Source organism: Pleurodeles waltl, chromosome 10 (assembly GCF_031143425.1).
Source record: "Pleurodeles waltl isolate 20211129_DDA chromosome 10, aPleWal1.hap1.20221129, whole genome shotgun sequence".
In the NCBI taxonomy this organism is placed as follows: Eukaryota; Metazoa; Chordata; class Amphibia; order Caudata; family Salamandridae; genus Pleurodeles; species Pleurodeles waltl.
In genome coordinates this window covers 619,666,409-619,690,456 of record NC_090449.1, presented here as the reverse complement: position 1 = coordinate 619,690,456, position 24,048 = coordinate 619,666,409, and positions in this window count along the sequence as shown.

Sequence of the window (24,048 nt, the reverse complement as noted above, 5' to 3'; positions counted from 1 at the left end):
CCTACCAAACCTGTGCATTTCTGAAAACTAGAGACCTAGGGGAATCCAAGATGGGGTGACTCGTAGGGCTCTGACCAGGTTCTGTTACCCAGAATCCTTTGCAAACCTCAAAATGTGGCTAAAAAAACACATGTTCCTCACATTTCTGTGGCAGAAAGTTCTGGAATCTGAGAGGAGGCACAAATTTCCTTCCACCCAGCGTTCACCCAAGTCTCACGATAAAAATGATACCTCACTTGTGTGGGTAGGCCTAGCGCCCACGAAAGGAAATGCCCCAAAGCACAACGTGGACACATCCCATTTTTTGACAGAAAACAGAGCTGTATTTTGCAAAGTGCCTACCTGTAGATTTTGGCCTCTAGCTCAGCCGACACCTAGGGAAACCTACCAAACCTGTGCATTTCTGAAAACTAGAGACCTAGGGGAATCCAAGATGGTGTGACTTGTGGGGCTCTGACCAGGTTCTGTTACCCAGAATCCTTTGCAAACCGCAAAATGTGGCTAAAAAAACACATGTTCCTCACATTTCTGTGGCAGAAAGTTCTGGAATCTGAGAGGAGGCACAAATTTCCTTCCACCCAGCGTTCCCCCAAGTCTCCCGATAAAAATGATACCTCACTTGTGTGGGTAGGCCTATCGCCCGTGACAGGAAATGTCCCAAAGCACAACGTGGACACATCCCATTTTTTGACAGAAAACAGAGCTGTATTTTGCAAAGTGCCTACCTGTAGATTTTGGCCTCTAGATCAGCCGGCACCTAGGGAAACCTACCAAACCTGTGCATTTCTGAAAACTAGAGACCTAGGGGAATCCAAGATGGGGTGACTTGTGGGGCTCTGACCAGGTTCTGTTACCCAGAATCCTTTGCAAACCTCAAAATTTGGCTAAAAAAAACATGTTCCTCACATTTCTGTGGCAGAAAGTTCTGAAATCTGAGAGGAGGCACACATTTCCTTCCACCCAGCGTTCCCCCAAGTCTCCAGATAAAAATGATACCTCACTTGTGTGGGTAGGCCTAGCGCCTGCGACAGGAAATGCTCCAAAGCACAACGTGGACACATCCCATTTTTTGACAGAAAACAGAGCTGTTTTTTGCAAAGTGTCTACCTGTAGATTTTGGCCTCTAACTCAGCCGGCACCTAGGGAAACCTACCAAACCTGGGCATTTCTGGAAACTAGAGACCTAGGGGAATCCAAGATGGGGTGACTTGTGGGGCTCTGACCAGGTTCTGTTACCCAGAATCCTTTGCAAACCTCAAAATTTGGCAAAAAAAACACATTTTCCTCACATTTCTGTGGCAGAAAGTTCTGGAATCTGAGAGGAGGCACAAATTTCCTTCCACCCAGCGTTCCCCCAAGTCTCCCGATAAAAATGATATCTCACTTGTGTGGGTAGGCCTAGCGCCCGCAACAGGAAATGCCCCAAAGCACAACGTGGACACATCCAAGTTTTTGACAGAAAACAGAGCTGTTTTTTGCAAAGTGCCTACCTGTAGATTTTGGCCTCTAGCTCAGCCGGCACCTAGGGAAACCTACCAAACCTGTGCATTTCTGAAAACTAGAGACCTAGGGGAATCCAAGATGGGGTGACTTGTGGGGCTCTGACCAGGTTCTGTTACCCAGAATCCTTTGCAAACCTCAAAATTTGGCTAAAAAAACACATGTTCCTCACATTTCTGTGGCAGAAAGTTCTGAAATCTGAGAGGAGGCACACATTTCCTTCCACCCAGCGTTCCCCCAAGTCTCCCGATAAAAATGATACCTCACTTGTGTGTGTAGGCCTAGCGCCCGTGACAGGAAATGAACCAAAGCACAACGTGGACACATCCCATTTTTTGACAGAAAACAGAGTTGTTTTTTGCAAAGTGCCTACCTGTAGATTTTGGCATCTAGCTCAGCCGGCACCTAGCGAAACCTACCAAGGCTGTGCATTTCTGAAAACTAGAGACCTAGGGGAATCAAAGATGGGGTGACTTGTGGGGCTCTGACCAGGTTCTGTTACCCAGAATCCTTTGCAAACCTCAAAATGTGGCTAAAAAAACACATGTTCCTCACATTTCTGTGGCAGAAAGTTCTGGAATCTGAGAGGAGGCACAAATTTCCTTCCACCCAGCGTTCCCCCAAGTCTCTCCTATAAAAATGATATCTCACTTGTGTGGGTAGGCCTAGCGCCCGCAACAGGAAATGCCCCAAAGCACAACGTGGACACATCCAATTTCTTGACAGAAAACAGAGCTGTTTTTTGCAAAGTGCCTACCTGTAGATTTTGGCCTCTAGCTCAGCCGGCACCTAGGGAAACCTACCAAACCTGTGCATTTCTGAAAACTAGAGACCTAGCGGAATCCAAGATGGGGTGACTTGTGGGGCTCTGACCAGGTTCTGTTACCCAGAATCCTTTGCAAACCTCAAAATTTGGCTAAAAAAAACATGTTCCTCACATTTCTGTGGCAGAAAGTTCTGAAATCTGAGAGGAGGCACACATTTCCTTCCACCCAGCGTTCCCCCAAGTCTCCAGATAAAAATGATACCTCACTTGTGTGGGTAGGCCTATCGCCCGTGACAGGAAATGCCCCAAAGCACAACGTGGACACATCCCATTTTTTGACAGAAAACAGAGCTGTTTTTTGCAAAGTGCCTACCTGTAGATTTTGGCCTCTAACCCAGCCGGCACCTAGGGAAACCTACCAAACCTGGGCATTTCTGAAAACTAGAGACCTAGGGGAATCCAAGATGGGGTGACTTGTGGGGCTCTGACCAGGTTCTGTTACCCAGAATCCTTTGCAAACCTCAAAATGTGTCTAAAAAACACATGTTCCTCACATTTCTGTGGCAGAAAGTTCTGGAATCTGAGAGGAGGCACAAATTTCCTTCCACCCAGCGTTCCCCCAAGTCTCCCTATAAAAATGATACCTCACTTGTGTGGGTAGGCCTAGCGCCCGCGACAGGAAATGCCCCAAAGCACAACGTGGACCCATCCCATTTTTTGACAGAAAACAGAGCTGTATTTTGCAAAGTGCCTACCTGTAGGTTTTGGCCTCTAGCTCAGCCGGCACCTAGGGAAACCTACCAAACCTGTGCATTTCTGAAAACTAGAGACCTAGGGGAATCCAAGATGGGGTGACTTGTAGGGCTCTGACCAGGTTCTGTTACCCAGAATCCTTTGCAAACCTCAAAATTTGGCTAAAAAAACACACGTTCCTCACATTTCTGTGGCAGAAAGTTCTGGAATCTGAGAGGAGGCACAAATTTCCTTCCACCCAGCGTTCCCCCAAGTCTCACAATAAAAATGATACCTCACTTGTGTGGGTAGGCCTAGCGCCCACGAAAGGAAATGCCCCAAAGCACAACGTGAACACATCCCATTTTTTGACAGAAAACAGAGCTGTATTTTGCAAAGTGCCTACCTGTAGATTTTGGCCTCTAGCTCAGCCGACACCTAGGGAAACCTACCAAACCTGTGCATTTCTGAAAACTAGAGACCTAGGGGAATCCAAGATGGGGTGACTTGTGGGGCTCTGACCAGGTTCTGTTACCCAGAATCCTTTGCAAACCTCAAAATGTGGCTAAAAAAACACATGTTCCTCACATTTCTGTGGCAGAAAGTTCTGGAATCTGAGAGGAGGCACAAATTTCCTTCCACTCAGCGTTCCCCCAAGTCTCCCGATAAAAATGATACCTCACTTGTGTGGGTAGGCCTAGCGCCCGTGACAGGAAATGCCCCAAAGCACAACGTAGACACATCCCATTTTTTGACAGAAAACAGAGCTGTTTTTTGCAAATTGCCTACCTGTAGATTTTGGCCTCTAGCACAGCCGGCACCTAGGGAAACCTACCAAACCTGTGCATTTCTGAAAACTAGAGACCTAGGGGAATCCAAGATGGGGTGACTTGTGGGGCTCTGTCCAGGTTCTGTTACCCAGAATCCTTTGCAAACCTCAAAATTTGGCTAAAAAAACACATGTTCCTCACATTTCTGTGGCAGAAATTTCTGGAATCTGAGAGGAGGCACACATTTCCTTCCACCCAGCGTTCCCCCAAGTCTCCCGATAACAATGATACCTCACTTGTGTGGGTAGGCCTAGCGCCTGCGACAGAAAATGCCCCAAAGCACAACGTGGACACATCCCATTTTTTGACAGAAAACAGAGCTGTTTTTTGCAAAGTGCCTACCTGTAGATTTTGGCCTCTAACCCATCCGGCACCTAGGGAAACCTACCAAACCTGGGCATTTCTGAAAACTAGAGACCTAGGGGAATCCAAGATGGGGTGACTTGTGGGGCTCTGACCAGGTTCTGTTACCCAGAATCCTTTGCAAACCTCAAAATGTGGCTAAAAAAACACATGTTCCTCACATTTCTGTGGCAGAAAGTTCTGGAATCTGAGAGGAGGCACAAATTTCCTTCCACCCAGCGTTCCCCCAAGTCTCCCTATAAAAATGGTACCTCACTTGTGTGGGTAGGCCTAGCGCCCGCGACAGGAAATGCCGCAAAGCACAACGTGGACCCATCCCATTTTTTGACAGAAAACAGAGCTGTATTTTGCAAAGTGCCTACCTGTAGGTTTTGGCCTCTAGCTGAGCCGGCACCTAGGGAAACCTACCAAACCTGTGCATTTCTGAAAACTAGAGACCTAGGGGAATCCAAGATGGGGTGACTTGTAGGGCTCTGACCAGGTTCTGTTACCCAGAATCCTTTGCAAACCTCAAAATGTGGCTAAAAAAACACATGTTCCTCACATTTCTGTGGCAGAAAGTTCTGGAATCTGAGAGGAGGCACAAATTTCCTTCCACCCAGCGTTCCCCCAAGTCTCACGATAAAAATTATACCTCACTTGTGTGGGTAGGCCTAGCGCCCACGAAAGGAAATGCCCCAAAGCACAACGTGGACACATCCCATTTTTTGACAGAAAACAGAGCTGTATTTTGCAAAGTGCCTACCTGTAGATTTTGGCCTCTAGCTCAGCCGACACCTAGGGAAACCTACCAAACCTGTGCATTTCTGAAAACTAGAGACCTAGGGGAATCCAAGATGGGGTGACTTGTGGGGCTCTGACCAGGTTCTGTTACCCAGAATCCTTTGCAAACCTCAAAATGTGGCTAAAAAAACACATGTTCCTCACATTTCTGTGGCAGAAAGTTCTGGAATCTGAGAGGAGGCACAAATTTCCTTCCACCCAGCGTTCCCCCAAGTCTCCCGATAAAAATGATACCTCACTTGTGTGGGTAGGCCTATCGCCCGTGACAGGAAATGTCCCAAAGCACAACGTTGACACATCCCATTTTTTGACAGAAAACAGAGCTGTATTTTGCAAAGTGCCTACCTGTAGATTTTGGCCTCTAGCTCAGCCGGCACCTAGGGAAACCTACCAAACCTGTGCATTTGTGAAAACTAGAAACCTAGGGGAATCCAAGATGGGGTGACGTGTGGGGCTCTGACCAGGTTCTGTTACCCAGAATCCTTTGCAAACCTCAAAATGTGGCTAAAAAAACACATGTTCCTCACTTTTCTGTGGCAGAAAGTTCTGGAATCTGAGAGGAGGAACACATTTCCTTCCACCCAGCGTTCCCCCAAGTCTCCCGATAAAAATGATACCTCACTTGTGTGGGTAGGCCTAGCGCCCACGAAAGGAAATGCCCCAAAGCACAACGTGGACACATCCCATTTTTTGACAGAAAACAGAGCTGTATTTTGCAAAGTGCCTACCTGTAGATTTTGGCCTCTAGCTCAGCCGACACCTAGGGAAACCTACCAAACCTGTGCATTTCTGAAAACTAGAGACCTAGGGGAATCCAAGATGGGGTGACTTGTGGGGCTCTGACCAGGTTCTGTTACCCAGAATCCTTTGCAAACCTCAAAATGTGGCTAAAAAAACACATGTTCCTCACATTTCTGTGGCAGAAAGTTCTGGAATCTGAGAGGAGGCACAAATTTCCTTCCACCCAGCATTCCCCCAAGTCTCCCGATAAAAATGATACCTCACTTGTTTGGGTAGGCCTATCGCCCGTGACAGGAAATGTCCCAAAGCACAACGTGGACACATCCCATTTTTTGACAGAAAACAGAGCTGTATTTTGCAAAGTGCCTACCTGTAGATTTTGGCCTCTAGCTCAGCCGGCACCTAGGGAAACCTACCAAACCTGTGCATTTGTGAAAACTAGAGACCTAGGGGAATCCAAGATGGGGTGACTTGTGGGGCTCTGACCAGGTTCTGTTACCCAGAATCCTTTGCAAACCTCAAAATTTGGCTAAAAAAACACATGTTCCTCACATTTCTGTGGCAGAAAGTTCTAAAATCTGTGAGGAGTCACACATTTCCTCCCACCCAGCGTTCCCCCAAGTCTCCCGATAAAAATGATACCTCACTTGTGTGGGTAGGCCTAGCGCCCGTGACAGGAAATACCCCAAAGCACAACGTGGACACATCCCATTTTTTGACAGAAAACAGAGCTGTTTTTTGCAAAGTGCCTACCTGTAGATTTTGGGCTCTAGCTCAGCCGGTACCTAGCGAAACCTACAAAAGCTGTGCATTTCTGAAAACTAGAGACCTAGGGGAATCCAAGATCGGGTGACTTGTGGGGCTTTGACCAGGTTCTGTTACCCAGAATCCTTTGCAAACCTCAAAATGTGGCTAAAGAAACACATGTTCCTCACATTTCTGTGGCAGAAAGTTCTGGAATCTGAGAGGAGGCACAAATTTCCTTCCACCCAGCGTTCCCCCAAGTCTCTCCTATAAAAATGATACCTCACTTGTGTGGGTAGGCCTAGCGCCCGCGACAGGAAATGCCCCAAAGCACAACGTGGACACATCCCATTTTTTGACAGAAAACAGAGCTGTATTTTGCAAAGTGCCAACCTGTAGGTTTTGGCCTCTAGCTCAGCCGGCACTTAGGGAAACCTACCAAACCTGTGCATTTCTGAAAACTAGAGACCTAGGGGAATCCAAGATGGGGTGACTTGTGGGGCTCTGACCAGGTTCTGTTACCCAGAATCCTTTGCAAACCTCAAAATTTGCCTAAAAAAACACGTTCCTCACATTTCTGTGGCAGAAAGTTCTGGAATCTGAGAGGAGGCACAAATTTCCTTCCACTCAGCGTTCCCCCAAGTCTCCAGATAAAAATGATACCTCACTTGTGTGGGTAGGCCTATCGCCCGTGACAGGAAATGCCCCAAAGCACAACGTGGACACATCCCATTTTTTGACAGAAAACAGAGCTGTTTTTTGCAAAGTGCCTACCTGTAGATTTTGGCCTTTAGCTCAGCCGGCACCTAGCGAAACCTACCAAAGCTGTGCATTTCTGAAAACTAGAGACCTAGGTGAATCCAAGATGGGGTGACTTGTGGGGCTCTGACCAGGTTCTGTTACCCAGAATCCTTTGCAAACCTCAAAATGTGGCTAAAAAAACACATGTTCCTCACATTTCTGTGGCAGAAAGTTCTGGAATCTGAGAGGAGGCACAAATTTCCTTCCACCCAGCGTTCCCCCAAGTCTCCCTATAAAAATGATACCTCACTTGTGTGGGTAGGCCTAGCGCCCGCGACAGGAAATGCCCCAAAGCACAACGTGGACACATCCCATTTTTTGACAGAAAACAGAGCTGTATTTTGCAAAGTGCCTACATGTAGGTTTTGGCCTCTAGCTCAGCCGGCACCTAGGGAAACCTACCAAACCTGTGCATTTCTGAAAACTAGAGACCTAGGGGAATCCAAGATGGGGTGACTTGTGGGGCTCTGACCAGGTTCTGTTACCCAGAATCCTTTGCAAACCTCAAAATGTGGCTAAAAAAACACATGTTCATCACATTTCTGTGGCAGAAAGTTCTGGAATCTGAGAGGAGGCACAAATTTCCTTCCACTCAGCGTTTCCCCAAGTCTCCCGATAAAAATGATACCTCACTTGTGTGGGTAGACCTAGCGCCCGCGACAGGAAATGCCCCAAAGCACATTGTGGACACATCACATTTTTTGACAGAAAACAGAGGTGTTTTTTGCAAAGTGCCTACCTGCAGATTTTGGCCTCTAGCTCAGCCGGCACCTAGGGAAACCTACCAAACCTGTGCATTTCTGAAAACTAGAGACCTAGGGGAATCCAAGATGGGGTGACTTGTGGGGCTCTGACCAGGTTCTGTTACCCAGAATCCTTTGCAAACCTTAAAATGTGGCTAAAAAACCACATGTTCCTCACATTTCTGTTGCAGAAATTTCTGGAATCTGAGAGGAGGCACAAATTTCCTTCCACCCAGCGTTCCCCCAAGTCTCCCGATAACAATGATACCTCACTTGTGTGGGTAGGCCTAGCGCCCGCGACAGGAAATGCCCCAAAGCACAACGTGGACACATCCCATTTTTTGACAGAAAACAGAGCTGTTTTTTGCAAAGTGCCTACCTGCAGATTTTGGCCTCTAGCTCAGCCGGCACCTAGGGAAACCTACCAAACCTGTGCATTTCTGAAAACTAGAGACCTAGGGGAATCCAAGATGGGGTGAGTTGTGGGGCTCTGACCAGGTTCTGTTACCCAGAATGCTTTGCAAACCTCAAAATTTGGCTTAAAAAAACACATGTTCCTCACATTTCTGTGGCAGAAAGTTCTGGAATCTGAGAGGAGGCACAAATTTCCTTCCACCCAGCGTTCCCCTAAGTCTCCCGATAAAAATGATACCTCACTTGTGTGGGTAGGCCTAGCACCCGCGACAGGAAATGCCCCAAAACGCAACATGCACACATCACATTTTTTTAAAGAAAACAGAGGTGTTTTTTGCAAAGTGCCTACCTGTGGATTTTGGTCTCCAGCTCAGCCGGCACCTAGGGAAACCTACCAAACCTGTGCATTTTTTAAAACTAGAGACCTATGGGAATCCAAGATGGGGTGACTTGTGGGGCTCTGACCAGGTTCTGTTACCCAGAATCCTTTGCAAACCTCAAAATGTGGCTACAAAAACACATGTTCCTCACATTTCTGTGGCAGAAAGTTCTGGAATCTGAGAAGAGGCACAAATTTCCTTCCACCCAGCGTTCCCCCAAGTCTCCCGATAAAAATGATACCTCACTTGTGTGGGTAGACCTAGCGCCCGCGACAGGAAATGCCCCAAAGCACATTGTGGACACATCCCATTTTTTGACAGAAAACAGAGGTGTTTTTTGCAAAGTGCCTACCTGCAGATTTTGGCCTCTAGCTCAGCCGGCACCTAGGGAAACCTACCAAACCTGTGCATTTCTGAAAACTAGAGACCTAGGGGAATCCAAGATGGGGTGACTTGTGGGGCTCTGACCAGGTTCTGTTACCCAGAATCCTTTGCAAACCTCAAAATGTGGCTAAAAAACCACATGTTCCTCACATTTCTGTTGCAGAAATTTCTGGAATCTGAGAGGAGGCACAAATTTCCTTCCACCCAGCGTTCCCCCAAGTCTCCCGATAACAATGATACCTCACTTGTGTGGGTAGGCCTAGCGCCCGCGACAGGAAATGCCCCAAAGCACAACGTGGACACATCCCATTTTTTGACAGAAAACAGAGCTGTTTTTTGCAAAGTGCCTACCTGCAGATTTTGGCCTCTAGCTCAGCCGGCACCTAGGGAAACCTACCAAACCTGTGCATTTCTGAAAACTAGAGACCTAGGGGAATCCAAGATGGGGTGACTTGTGGGGCTCTGACCAGGTTCTGTTACCCAGAATCCTTTGCAAACCTCAAAATTTGGCTTAAAAAAACACATGTTCCTCACATTTCTGTGGCAGAAAGTTCTGGAATCTGAGAGGAGGCACAAATTTCCTTCCACCCAGCGTTCCCCTAAGTCTCCCGATAAAAATGATACATCACTTGTGTGGGTAGGCCTAGCACCCGCGACAGGAAATGCCCCAAAACGCAACATGCACACATCACATTTTTTTAAAGAAAACAGAGGTGTTTTTTGCAAAGTGCCTACCTGTGGATTTTGGTCTCCAGCTCAGCCGGCACCTAGGGAAACCTACCAAACCTGTGCATTTTTTAAAACTAGAGACCTATGGGAATCCAAGATGGGGTGACTTGTGGGGCTCTGACCAGGTTCTGTTACCCAGAATCCTTTGCAAACCTCAAAATGTGGCTACAAAAACACATGTTCCTCACATTTCTGTGGCAGAAAGTTCTGGAATCTGAGAAGAGGCACAAATTTCCTTCCACCCAGCGTTCCCCCAAGTCTCCCGATAAAAATTATACCTCACTTGTGTGGGTAGGCCTAGCGCCCACGAAAGGAAATGCCCCAAAGCACAACGTGGACACATCCCATTTTTTGACAGAAAACAGAGCTGTATTTTGCAAAGTGCCTACCTGTAGATTTTGGCCTCTAGCTCAGCCGGCACCTAGGGAAACCTACCAAACCTGTGCATTTCTGAAAACTAGAGACCTAGGGGAATCCAAAATGGGGTGACTTGTGGGGCTCTGACCAGGTTCTGTTACCCAGAATCCTTTGCAAACCTCAAAATTTGGCTAAAAAAACACATGTTCCTCACATTTCTGTGGCAGAAAGTTCTGGAATCTGAGAAGAGGCACAAATTTCCTTCCACTCAGCGTTCCCCTAAGTCTCCCGATAAAAATGATACCTCACTTGTGTGGGTAGGCCTAGCGCCCGCGACAGGAAATGCCCCAAAACGCAACATGCACACATCACATTTTTTTAAAGAAAACAGAGGTGTTTTTTGCAAAGTGCCTACCTGTGGATTTTGGCCTCTAGCTCAGCCGGCACCTAGGGAAACCTACCAAACCTGTGCATTTTTTAAAACTAGAGACCTGTGGGAATCCAAGATGGGGTGACTTGTGGGGCTCTGACCAGGTTCTGTTACCCAGAATCCTTTGCAAACCTCAAAATTTGGCTAAAAAAACACATGTTCCTCACATTTCTGTGGCAGAAAGCTCTGGAATCTGAGAGGAGGCACAAATTTCCTTCCACCCAGCGTTCCCCCAAGTCTCCCGATAAAAATGATACCTCACTTGTGTGGGTAGGCCTAGCGCCCGCGACAGGAAATGCCCCAAAGCACAACGTGGACACATCCCATTTTTTGACAGAAAACAGAGCTGTATTTTGCAAAGTGCCTACCTGTAGGTTTTGGCCTCTAGCTCAGCCGGCACCTAGGGAAACCTACCAAACCTGTGCATTTCTGAAAACTAGAGACCTAGGGGAATCCAAGATGGGGTGAGTTGTGGGGCTCTGACCAGGTTCTGTTACCCAGAATCCTTTGCAAACCTCAAAATTTGGCTAAAAAAACACATGTTCCTCACATTTCTGTGGCAGAAAGTTCTGGAATCTGAGAGGAGGCACAAATTTCCTTCCACTCAGCGTTCCCCCAAGTCTCCCGATAAAAATGATACCTCACTTGTGTGGGTAGGCCTAGCGCCCGCGACAGGAAATGCCCCAAAGCACAACGAGGACACATCCCATTTTTTGACAGAAAACAGAGCTGTTTTTTGCAAAGTGCCTACCTGCAGATTTTGGCCTCTAGCTCAGCCGGCACCTAGGGAAACCTACCAAACCTGTGCATTTCTGAAAACTAGAGACCTAGGGGAATCCAAGATGGGGTGACTTGTGGGGCTCTGACCAGGTTCTGTTACCCAGAATCCTTTGCAAACCTCAAAATTTGGCTAAAAAAACACTTGTTCCTCACATTTCTGTGGCAGAAAGTTCTGGAATCTGAGTGGAGGCACAAATTTCCTTCCACCCAGCGTTCCCCTAAGTCTCCCGATAAAAATGATACCTCACTTGTGTGGGTAGGCCTAGCACCCGCGACAGGAAATGCCCCAAAACGCAACATGCACACATCACATTTTTTTAAAGAAAACAGAGGTGTTTTTTGCAAAGTGCCTACCTGTGGATTTTGGCCTCTAGCTCAGCCGGCACCTAGGGAAACCTACCAAACCCGTGCATTTTTTAAAACTAGAGACCTGTGGGAATCCAAGATGGGGTGACTTGTGGGGCTCTGACCAGGTTCTGTTACCCAGAATCCTTTGCAAACCTCAACATTTGACTAAAAAAACACATGTTCCTCACATTTCTGTGGCAGAAAGTTCTGGAATCAGAGAGGAGGCACAAATGTCCTTCCACCCAGCGTTCCCCCAAGTCTCCCGATAAAAATGATACCTCACTTGTGTGGGTAGGCCTAGCGCCCGCGACAGGAAATGCCCCAAAGCACAACATGGACACATCCCATTTTTTGACAGAAAACAGAGCTGTATTTTGCAAAGTGCCTACCTGTAGATTTTGGCCTCTAGCTCAACCGGCACCTGGGGAAACCTACCAAACCTGTGCATTTCTGAAAACTAGAGGCCTAGGGGAATCCAAGATGGGGTGACTTGTGGGGCTCTGACCAGGTTCTGTTACCCAGAATCCTTTGCAAACCTCAAAATTTGGCTAAAAAAACACATGTTCCTCACATTTCTGTGGCAGAAAGTTCTGGAATCTGAGAGGAGGCACAAATTTCCTTCCACCCAGTGTTCCCCCAAGTCTCCCGATAAAAATGATACCTCACTTGTGTGTGTAGGCCTAGCGCCCGTGACAGGAAATGAACCAAAGCACAACGTGGACACATCCCATTTTTTGACAGAAAACAGAGTTGTTTTTTGCAAAGTGCCTACCTGTAGATTTTGGCATCTAGCTCAGCCGGCACCTAGCGAAACCTACCAAGGCTGTGCATTTCTGAAAACTAGAGACCTAGTGGAATCAAAGATGGGGTGACTTGTGGGGCTCTGACCAGGTTCTGTTACCCAGAATCCTTTGCAAACCTCAACATTTGACTAAAAAAACACATGTTCCTCACATTTCTGTGGCAGAAAGTTCTGGAATCAGAGAGGAGGCACAAATGTCCTTCCACCCAGCGTTCCCCCAAGTCTCCCGATAAAAATGATACCTCACTTGTGTGGGTAGGCCTAGCGCCCGCGACAGGAAATGCCCCAAAGCACAACATGGACACATCCCATTTTTTGACAGAAAACAGAGCTGTATTTTGCAAAGTGCCTACCTGTAGATTTTGGCCTCTAGCTCAGCCGGCACCTAGGGAAACCTACCAAACCTGTGCATTTCTGAAAACTAGAGACCTAGGGGAATCCAAGATGGGGTGACTTGTGGGGCTCTGACCAGGTTCTGTTACCCAGAATCCTTTGCAAACCTCAAAATTTGGCTAAAAAAACACATGTTCCTCACATTTCTGTGGCAGAAAGTTCTGGAATCTGAGAAGAGGCACAAATTTCCTTCCACTCAGCGTTCCCCTAAGTCTCCCGATAAAAATGATACCTCACTTGTGTGGGTAGGCCTAGCGCCCGCGACAGGAAATGCCCCAAAACGCAACATGCACACATCACATTTTTTGAAAGAAAACAGAGGTGTTTTTTGCAAAGTGCCTACCTGTGGATTTTGGCCTCTAGCTCAGCCGGCACCTAGGGAAACCTACCAAACCTGTGCATTTTTTAAAACTAGAGACCTGTGGGAATCCAAGATGGGGTGACTTGTGGGGCTCTGACCAGGTTCTGTTACCCAGAATCCTTTGCAAACCTCAAAATTTGGCTAAAAAAACACATGTTCCTCACATTTCTGTGGCAGAAAGTTCTGGAATCTGAGAGGAGGCACAAATTTCCTTCCACCCAGCGTTCCCCCAAGTCTCCCGATAAAAATGATACCTCACTTGTGTGGGTAGGCCTAGCGCCCGCGACAGGAAATGCCCCAAAGCACAACGTGGACACATCCCATTTTTTGACAGAAAACAGAGCTGTATTTTGCAAAGTGCCTACCTGTAGGTTTTGGCCTCTAGCTCAGCCGGCACCTAGGGAAACCTACCAAACCTGTGCATTTCTGAAAACTAGAGACCTAGGGGAATCCAAGATGGGGTGAGTTGTGGGGCTCTGACCAGGTTCTGTTACCCAGAATCCTTTGCAAACCTCAAAATTTGGCTAAAAAAACACATGTTCCTCACATTTCTGTGGCAGAAAGTTCTGGAATCTGAGAGGAGGCTCAAATTTCCCTCCACTCAGCGTTCCCCCAAGTCTCCCGATAAGAATGATACCTCACTTGTGTGGGTAGGCCTAGCGCCCGCGACAGGAAATGCCCCAAAGCACAACGAGGACACATCCCATTTTTTGACAGAAAACAGAGCTGTTTTTTGCAAAGTGCCTACCTGCAGATTTTGGCTTCTAGCTCAGCCGGCACCTAGGGAAACCTACCAAACCTGTGCATTTCTGAAAACTAGAGACCTAGGGGAATCCAAGATGGGGTGACTTGTGGGGCTCTGACCAGGTTCTGTTACCCAGAATCCTTTGCAAACCTCAAAATTTGGCTAAAAAAACACTTGTTCCTCACATTTCTGTGGCAGAAAGTTCTGGAATCTGAGTGGAGGCACAAATTTCCTTCCACCCAGCGTTCCCCTAAGTCTCCCGATACAAATGATACCTCACTTGTGTGGGTAGGCCTAGCCCCCGCGACAGGAAATGCCCCAAAACGCAACATGCACACATCACATTTTTTTAAAGAAAACAGAGGTGTTTTTTGCAAAGTGCCTACCTGTGGATTTTGGCCTCTAGCTCAGCCGGCACCTAGGGAAACCTACCAAACCTGTGCATTTTTTAAAACTAGAGACCTGTGGGAATCCAAGATGGGGTGACTTGTGGGGCTCTGACCAGGTTCTGTTACCCAGAATCCTTTGCAAACCTCAAAATTTGGCTAAAAAAACACATGTTCCTCACATTTCTGTGGCAGAAAGCTCTGGAATCTGAGAGGAGGCACAAATTTCCTTCCACCCAGCGTTCCCCCAAGTCTCCCGATAAAAATGATACCTCACTTGTGTGGGTAGGCCTAGCGCCCGCGACAGGAAATGCCCCAAAGCACAACGTGGACACATCCCATTTTTTGACAGAAAACAGAGCTGTATTTTGCAAAGTGCCTACCTGTAGGTTTTGGCCTCTAGCTCAGCCGGCACCTAGGGAAACCTACCAAACCTGTGCATTTCTGAAAACTAGAGACCTAGGGGAATCCAAGATGGGGTGAGTTGTGGGGCTCTGACCAGGTTCTGTTACCCAGAATCCTTTGCAAACCTCAAAATTTGGCTAAAAAAACACATGTTCCTCACATTTCTGTGGCAGAAAGTTCTGGAATCTGAGAGGAGGCACAAATTTCCTTCCACTCAGCGTTCCCCCAAGTCTCCCGATAAAAATGATACCTCACTTGTGTGGGTAGGCCTAGCGCCCGCGACAGGAAATGCCCCAAAGCACAACGAGGACACATCCCATTTTTTGACAGAAAACAGAGCTGTTTTTTGCAAAGTGCCTACCTGCAGATTTTGGCCTCTAGCTCAGCCGGCACCTAGGGAAACCTACCAAACCTGTGCATTTCTGAAAACTAGAGACCTAGGGGAATCCAAGATGGGGTGACTTGTGGGGCTCTGACCAGGTTCTGTTACCCAGAATCCTTTGCAAACCTCAAAATTTGGCTAAAAAAACACTTGTTCCTCACATTTCTGTGGCAGAAAGTTCTGGAATCTGAGTGGAGGCACAAATTTCCTTCCACCCAGCGTTCCCCTAAGTCTCCCGATAAAAATGATACCTCACTTGTGTGGGTAGGCCTAGCACCCGCGACAGGAAATGCCCCAAAACGCAACATGCACACATCACATTTTTTTAAAGAAAACAGAGGTGTTTTTTGCAAAGTGCCTACCTGTGGATTTTGGCCTCTAGCTCAGCCGGCACCTAGGGAAACCTACCAAACCCGTGCATTTTTTAAAACTAGAGACCTGTGGGAATCCAAGATGGGGTGACTTGTGGGGCTCTGACCAGGTTCTGTTACCCAGAATCCTTTGCAAACCTCAACATTTGACTAAAAAAACACATGTTCCTCACATTTCTGTGGCAGAAAGTTCTGGAATCAGAGAGGAGGCACAAATGTCCTTCCACCCAGCGTTCCCCCAAGTCTCCCGATAAAAATGATACCTCACTTGTGTGGGTAGGCCTAGCGCCCGCGACAGGAAATGCCCCAAAGCACAACATGGACACATCCCATTTTTTGACAGAAAACAGAGCTGTATTTTGCAAAGTGCCTACCTGTAGATTTTGGCCTCTAGCTCAACCGGCACCTGGGGAAACCTACCAAACCTGTGCATTTCTGAAAACTAGAGGCCTAGGGGAATCCAAGATGGGGTGACTTGTGGGGCTCTGACCAGGTTCTGTTACCCAGAATCCTTTGCAAACCTCAAAATTTGGCTAAAAAAACACATGTTCCTCACATTTCTGTGGCAGAAAGTTCTGGAATCTGAGAGGAGGCACAAATTTCCTTCCACCCAGTGTTCCCCCAAGTCTCCCGATAAAAATGATACCTCACTTGTGTGTGTAGGCCTAGCGCCCGTGACAGGAAATGAACCAAAGCACAACGTGGACACATCCCATTTTTTGACAGAAAACAGAGTTGTTTTTTGCAAAGTGCCTACCTGTAGATTTTGGCATCTAGCTCAGCCGGCACCTAGCGAAACCTACCAAGGCTGTGCATTTCTGAAAACTAGAGACCTAGTGGAATCAAAGATGGGGTGACTTGTGGGGCTCTGACCAGGTTCTGTTACCCAGAATCCTTTGCAAACCTCAACATTTGACTAAAAAAACACATGTTCCTCACATTTCTGTGGCAGAAAGTTCTGGAATCAGAGAGGAGGCACAAATGTCCTTCCACCCAGCGTTCCCCCAAGTCTCCCGATAAAAATGATACCTCACTTGTGTGGGTAGGCCTAGCGCCCGCGACAGGAAATGCCCCAAAGCACAACATGGACACATCCCATTTTTTGACAGAAAACAGAGCTGTATTTTGCAAAGTGCCTACCTGTAGATTTTGGCCTCTAGCTCAGCCGGCACCTAGGGAAACCTACCAAACCTGTGCATTTCTGAAAACTAGAGACCTAGGGGAATCCAAGATGGGGTGACTTGTGGGGCTCTGACCAGGTTCTGTTACCCAGAATCCTTTGCAAACCTCAAAATTTGGCTAAAAAAACACATGTTCCTCACATTTCTGTGGCAGAAAGTTCTGGAATCTGAGAAGAGGCACAAATTTCCTTCCACTCAGCGTTCCCCTAAGTCTCCCGATAAAAATGATACCTCACTTGTGTGGGTAGGCCTAGCGCCCGCGACAGGAAATGCCCCAAAACGCAACATGCACACATCACATTTTTTGAAAGAAAACAGAGGTGTTTTTTGCAAAGTGCCTACCTGTGGATTTTGGCCTCTAGCTCAGCCGGCACCTAGGGAAACCTACCAAACCTGTGCATTTTTTAAAACTAGAGACCTGTGGGAATCCAAGATGGGGTGACTTGTGGGGCTCTGACCAGGTTCTGTTACCCAGAATCCTTTGCAAACCTCAAAATTTGGCTAAAAAAACACATGTTCCTCACATTTCTGTGGCAGAAAGTTCTGGAATCTGAGAGGAGGCACAAATTTCCTTCCACCCAGCGTTCCCCCAAGTCTCCCGATAAAAATGATACCTCACTTGTGTGGGTAGGCCTAGCGCCCGCGACAGGAAATGCCCCAAAGCACAACGTGGACACATCCCATTTTTTGACAGAAAACAGAGCTGTATTTTGCAAAGTGCCTACCTGTAGGTTTTGGCCTCTAGCTCAGCCGGCACCTAGGGAAACCTACCAAACCTGTGCATTTCTGAAAACTAGAGACCTAGGGGAATCCAAGATGGGGTGAGTTGTGGGGCTCTGACCAGGTTCTGTTACCCAGAATCCTTTGCAAACCTCAAAATTTGGCTAAAAAAACACATGTTCCTCACATTTCTGTGGCAGAAAGTTCTGGAATCTGAGAGGAGGCTCAAATTTCCCTCCACTCAGCGTTCCCCCAAGTCTCCCGATAAGAATGATACCTCACTTGTGTGGGTAGGCCTAGCGCCCGCGACAGGAAATGCCCCAAAGCACAACGAGGACACATCCCATTTTTTGACAGAAAACAGAGCTGTTTTTTGCAAAGTGCCTACCTGCAGATTTTGGCTTCTAGCTCAGCCGGCACCTAGGGAAACCTACCAAACCTGTGCATTTCTGAAAACTAGAGACCTAGGGGAATCCAAGATGGGGTGACTTGTGGGGCTCTGACCAGGTTCTGTTACCCAGAATCCTTTGCAAACCTCAAAATTTGGCTAAAAAAACACTTGTTCCTCACATTTCTGTGGCAGAAAGTTCTGGAATCTGAGTGGAGGCACAAATTTCCTTCCACCCAGCGTTCCCCTAAGTCTCCCGATACAAATGATACCTCACTTGTGTGGGTAGGCCTAGCCCCCGCGACAGGAAATGCCCCAAAACGCAACATGCACACATCACATTTTTTTAAAGAAAACAGAGGTGTTTTTTGCAAAGTGCCTACCTGTGGATTTTGGCCTCTAGCTCAGCCGGCACCTAGGGAAACCTACCAAACCTGTGCATTTTTTAAAACTAGAGACCTGTGGGAATCCAAGATGGGGTGACTTGTGGGGCTCTGACCAGGTTCTGTTACCCAGAATCCTTTGCAAACCTCAACATTTGACTAAAAAAACACATGTTCCTCACATTTCTGTGGCAGAAAGTTCTGGAATCAGAGAGGAGGCACAAATGTCCTTCCACCCAGCGTTCCCCCAAGTCTCCCGATAAAAATGATACCTCACTTGTGTGGGTAGGCCTAGCGCCCGCGACAGGAAATGCCCCAAAGCACAACATGGACACATCCCATTTTTTGACAGAAAACAGAGCTGTATTTTGCAAAGTGCCTACCTGTAGATTTTGGCCTCTAGCTCAACCGGCACCTGGGGAAACCTACCAAACCTGTGCATTTCTGAAAACTAGAGGCCTAGGGGAATCCAAGATGGGGTGACTTGTGGGGCTCTGACCAGGTTCTGTTACCCAGAATCCTTTGCAAACCTCAAAATTTGGCTAAAAAAACACATGTTCCTCACATTTCTGTGGCAGAAAGTTCTGGAATCTGAGAGGAGGCACAAATTTCCTTCCACCCAGTGTTCCCCCAAGTCTCCCGATAAAAATGATACCTCACTTGTGTGTGTAGGCCTAGCGCCCACGAAAGGAAATGGCCCAAAACACAACGTGGACACATCAAATGTTTTCATAGAAAACAGTGCCTACCTGTGGATTTTAGCTTGTAGCTCAGCCGGCACCTGGGGAAACCTACCAAACCTGTGCATTTCTGAAAACTAGAGACCTAGGGGAATCCAAGATGGGGTGACTTGTGGGGCTCTGACCAGGTTCTGTTACCCAGAATCCTTTGCAAACCTCAAAATTTGGCAAAAAAAACACATTTTCCTCACATTTTGGTGACAGAAAGTTCTGGAATCTGAGAGGAGCCACAAATTTCCTTCCACCCAGCGTTCCTCTAAGTCTCTCGATAAAAATTGTACCTCACTTCTGTGGGTAGGCCTAGCGCCCACGAAAGGAAATGGCCCAAAACACAACGTGGACACAACATATTTTTTCACAGAAAACAGAGGTGTTTTTTGAAAAGTGCCTACCTGTGGATTTTGGCCTCTAGCTCAGCCGGCCCCAGGGGGGGAGCAGAAATGCCCTAAAATAAATTTGACTCCCCCTGCGTGACATTGGCGAAAAAAAAAAAATCCCCGGTGTCTAGCGGTTTCTGCCCCCTTGGGGGCAGATTGACCTAAAATCGGCCAATCTGCCCCCAAGGGGGGCAGAAATGGTCTAAATACAATTTGCCCCCCAGGGCAGCGACCCTTGCCTGATGGGTCGCTCCCCATCTCTAAAAAAACAAACAAACAAAAAAAAAACATAAAAAAAAAAATTTGCCCTGGTGCCTAGAGGTTTCTGCCCCCCCGGGGGCAGAAATGGCCTAAAATAAATTTGCCCCCCCAACCGCCACCCCCCCTCGGAGCGACCCTTGCCTACGGGGTCGCTCCCCCTGCGTGACATTGGCGCCAATAAACAAATCCCCGGTGCCTTGTGGTTTCTGCCCCCTTGGGGGCAGATTGACCTAAAATCGGCCAATCTGCCCCCAAGGGGGGCAGAAATGGTCTAAATACAATTTGCCCCCCAGGGGAGCGACCCTTGCCTAATGGGTCGCTCCCCACCTCTAAAAAAACAAACAAACAAAAAAAAAACACACAAAAAAAATTGCCCTGCTGCCTAGAGGTTTCTGTCCCCCCGGGGGCAGAAATGGCCTAAAATAAATTTGCCCCCACAACCCCCACCTGCATAGAGGTTTCTGCCCCCCCTGGGGGCAGATCGGCCTAATAATAGGCCGATCTGCCCCTAGGTGGGGCAGAAATGGCCTAAAATAATCCCCCCCCCAGGGGGCGACCCTTGCCTAAGGAGTCGCTCCCCACCTAAAAAGAAAAAAAAACATAACAAAAAAAAAAAGATCCCTGGTGCCTAGAGGTTTCTGCCTCCCCCCTCGGCCTAATAATAGGCCAATCTGCCCCCAGGGGGGGGCAGAAAAGGTCTTCCAGAAAAATGACCCCCCCTGGGAGCGACCCTTGCCCAAGGGGTCACTCCCTTATGTCAATTTCTGAAAAAAAAAAAAAAATCCCTCGTGTCTAGTGGGGTTTCAAAAGCCGGATTGCATGCAATCCGGCTTTTGAAACCCTGGGAGAGACTTCAAAGGGAAGGAAATACATTTCCTTCCCTTTGAAGCCCCTCCGGGCCTCCCCCAGTGATTGAAAGAGAAATGCTGAGCATTTCTCTTTCAATCGCGCTGGAAGCAGAGCTTCCAGCACGATGGGGATGCCCCTGTGACAAATCAGTGTGTGCTCGCGCGCTGACATCACGTGGGGGGGAGGTCGGGGGTAGAAGGGGAAGGTCTCCCCCTTCCATCCCCGCCTTGGGGAGGGAGGGGGGTACACGGGGGGGCGCGCTAGGGCTCCCCCAAGTTCCTGTGTGCCTTGGACGAGGTGACCTCGTCCAAGGCACACGGGAACTGTAGCCTTGGACAAGGTGACCTCGTCCAAGGCACAGAACGGGTTAAAGGGAAATGGGATGCATTTGAAAAACAAATATGAAAAATGTAAGTTTTATTTTTATTAGTAGGCAGTGGTCCATGGGATCAATTAGGGTCAGATTTATAAGAAAGTGCTGTATCATCTATGATACGCTCCTTTTCTTGCGCCCCCTTGCGCCCCCTAACAACACCATGTGTGTGCATTATTTACTATACAGTGCACAGTAGTGCACGTTAGGACAATAGCGTCAATATTTATGATGCTATTGTGGTACTTTGCAGGATTAGTGCCATAAATTATGGCACTCATCCTGCAAGGTAAAGGGAGGCCCATTGAAAGTAATGGGCATGTCATTTTAATACCTGCTCTGAGCAGGTGTTAAAAATGATGCTAAAAATGTTGCAGTAAAATGTTGTAAATTTCGCGGTGCCATTTGTACAAGCCTCCCTGCGGGGGAACACCCCACTTGCATAAAATATGCTTGGCACAGGCATAATGTGGTGCAAGGGGGCGCAATTCAAGAATTACGCCACCTTGGAAAGAAAGCAAAAGGTAATGACCTCCTTAACACCACATTAGCATAAAAAAATTACACTACTGTGGTGCTATGAGGCATTAGGACCTTGTAAATCTGTCCCTTAGTGTTCTTACAAAATAGTTTTGTCAACCTTCACAAAGGGGAAGTATTCCACTGGGGACTACTTTCTGTTTGTAAATGGCCTACCATCCCCATGAGGAGGTGATGAAAGATTTTTGTTTTGCGACTTGAATTTGGTTACAAAACATTAATACATACAAAACCGATTTGCTCTTTGGAGGGGATGCTGTGAACGTGCCCCTTCCAAATATTGAATCGGTATTTGGTTGCAAACCAAAATTGCGATTCAGTAACATGTTTCTTATTGGCATAGGAAAACCCTTTTGCAGTCGCAAACAAATTAGACACTTAGCAACCACAAAAAGGCTTCATACATCTGGCCCTAAGGGCTTCACTTTCAAGGCCTAGCAGCACGCTGTGCCATGGGGCATCATTTTTTTTACACTCTGGTGGCACAGTGTGCTGGCCCATATTTACAAGGCCACACAAAGCCAACGTGTGTGGCTTTTCATGGCCTTGTAAATATGGACCCCTTTCACGCATAGCATGAAAGGGGCGTTCCATGGTTGTTGCTGTGGGTGTTCTCACAGCAACACCCATGGAATCCGATGGAATCTGACGTGTTCCCAGATTTACAAGTCTGGGAATGTGTCTGATTCCTATGCCACCTCAGGGTTGGCAATAGAGTGGCACAGCAGGGAGAAATAACATTATTTCTCCCTGTTTCTTCCTCTTTCTATGTGTGCTGCAACCATTAATGATTGTTTATGTGCAGGAAAGTTTCCATTCCTGCACATAAACAATCATTCTTGAAACTCAGATACCCTTGCACCATGCTGCAAGGGTGCCTGCATTGGTGCTTGGCAGCAATTTGTGCGCCAGCACAGGGGACAAGGACAGGAATGCAGCATATCTTATAGATACGACACATTCCTGCCCTTCTGTTTTGATGCTGGGTGGCACAGCGAAAAGACTTGTGGCTCTGCCCTGCGCCAAAACATAGTAAATGAGGCCCTGAGTGTTTTTGGTGTATAGTAATGGTGCAGTGGGGATTAAATAGTCCCCAGCTGCCCTGCATACCTCCCCCAAACAACATTGAACGAAAGATGTGAGTAAACATCAGCAGTTCACAATCCACAACAAAGAGTTAACTTTTCCAAGTAGGGCTCAATTTTCTAATTAGTCACATAGCAAAGGCCAAATCCACTCTAACCATGCTTACTAATGCCCTTGTTGTTTCACAGTGCCATAGAAGGGGGACATTTTACATTTGTTGATGGTAGGGCCTACTGTCTATCACTTGTGGTTAAATGGTATCATATAGAGTTTGTTATTCCCCAATATACTTACAATAATTTTCCAAAATGGTACAAATTATGTAAAACATGAGTCAAAGAGGTAAAGGTGAAAAGACTGATTTTATTTATTTTTCCTTTTTTTTCACTTTTTTATTCAATCTTTCATTGGTGCTTCATGTAGAAATCCAGCATATTATTTTTACATGAAGCACCAATAAAATATTGAATAACAAATGCAGGCACCCTAGTAACATGGTACAATGTTCTCAGTAGTAGTGTTAGTAAGTGAACCTTACATCAATATAGCCATGGTATGAAAATAAGTCAAGCAACATGGTAAATGAAGCCCCTACTTGCACTCACTCTTCCAGCCAGAGCGGAAGAGCAAGCTGCGTAACCGCCTTTCAATGTGTGGTAAGAGACTAAAATGCCCCCATTGTCACACAGTAGTTTTTGTTTAAAAATTTACAGATGTTTCCATGTGCAAGGCAAAAACAGTGTAACTTGCCCTCATCTCCTGTTAGTAACACACGTTCAACACAACCATGTGTAACATAAAGTGAATGAGAAAAAACGGCCAGATTTAGACATTGGTGGACGGGTTACTCCGTCAAAACATTGACGGATATCCTGTCCGCTGAAATGTACTGGGATATCTGTCACTGTTGTGACTGAGTAACCCGTCTGCCGATATCTAAATAAGGCCCAATGTCTGTTTGTCACCAAAATTACTTTTGTCAACATCTATCAAAGCTAATCATCAATATATTAATGCACTAAAAACATTAGCATTGTCCAAAATAAATTTAGCAACAGTTTATCTGAGGCCCATGATGTTCACCCCCATATTCCACTGGAGTGCACACCTTATATAATTGTTCTTGAGAATGCACCAAAGATAGATTCTCTATACCTCGAAACACACACATCTTCATTAAATAAAGTGACACATTGGCTAAAAGATTGTTTCAGTTAGAAGGGATTCATGGGTCAACCCTATGAATAAAAATTCACCTGTTGACTGTTTTATAATAGATTTTAGAAGACCACATCTGGTCCAGGCTTTGTTACACTCCCTCTCTCAATCAGGCTCCCTTCAGGATGGTATCAGTGCACAACCCCTGTGCTTTTTCTATGCTCCAAGATTAAATCAACCACAATGTTCCAGTAGTAGGGCACTGTTGAGTACCCGTGTAGGAATTAGAGCAGCTATCCAATTCAACATGGTTATGTCTCAC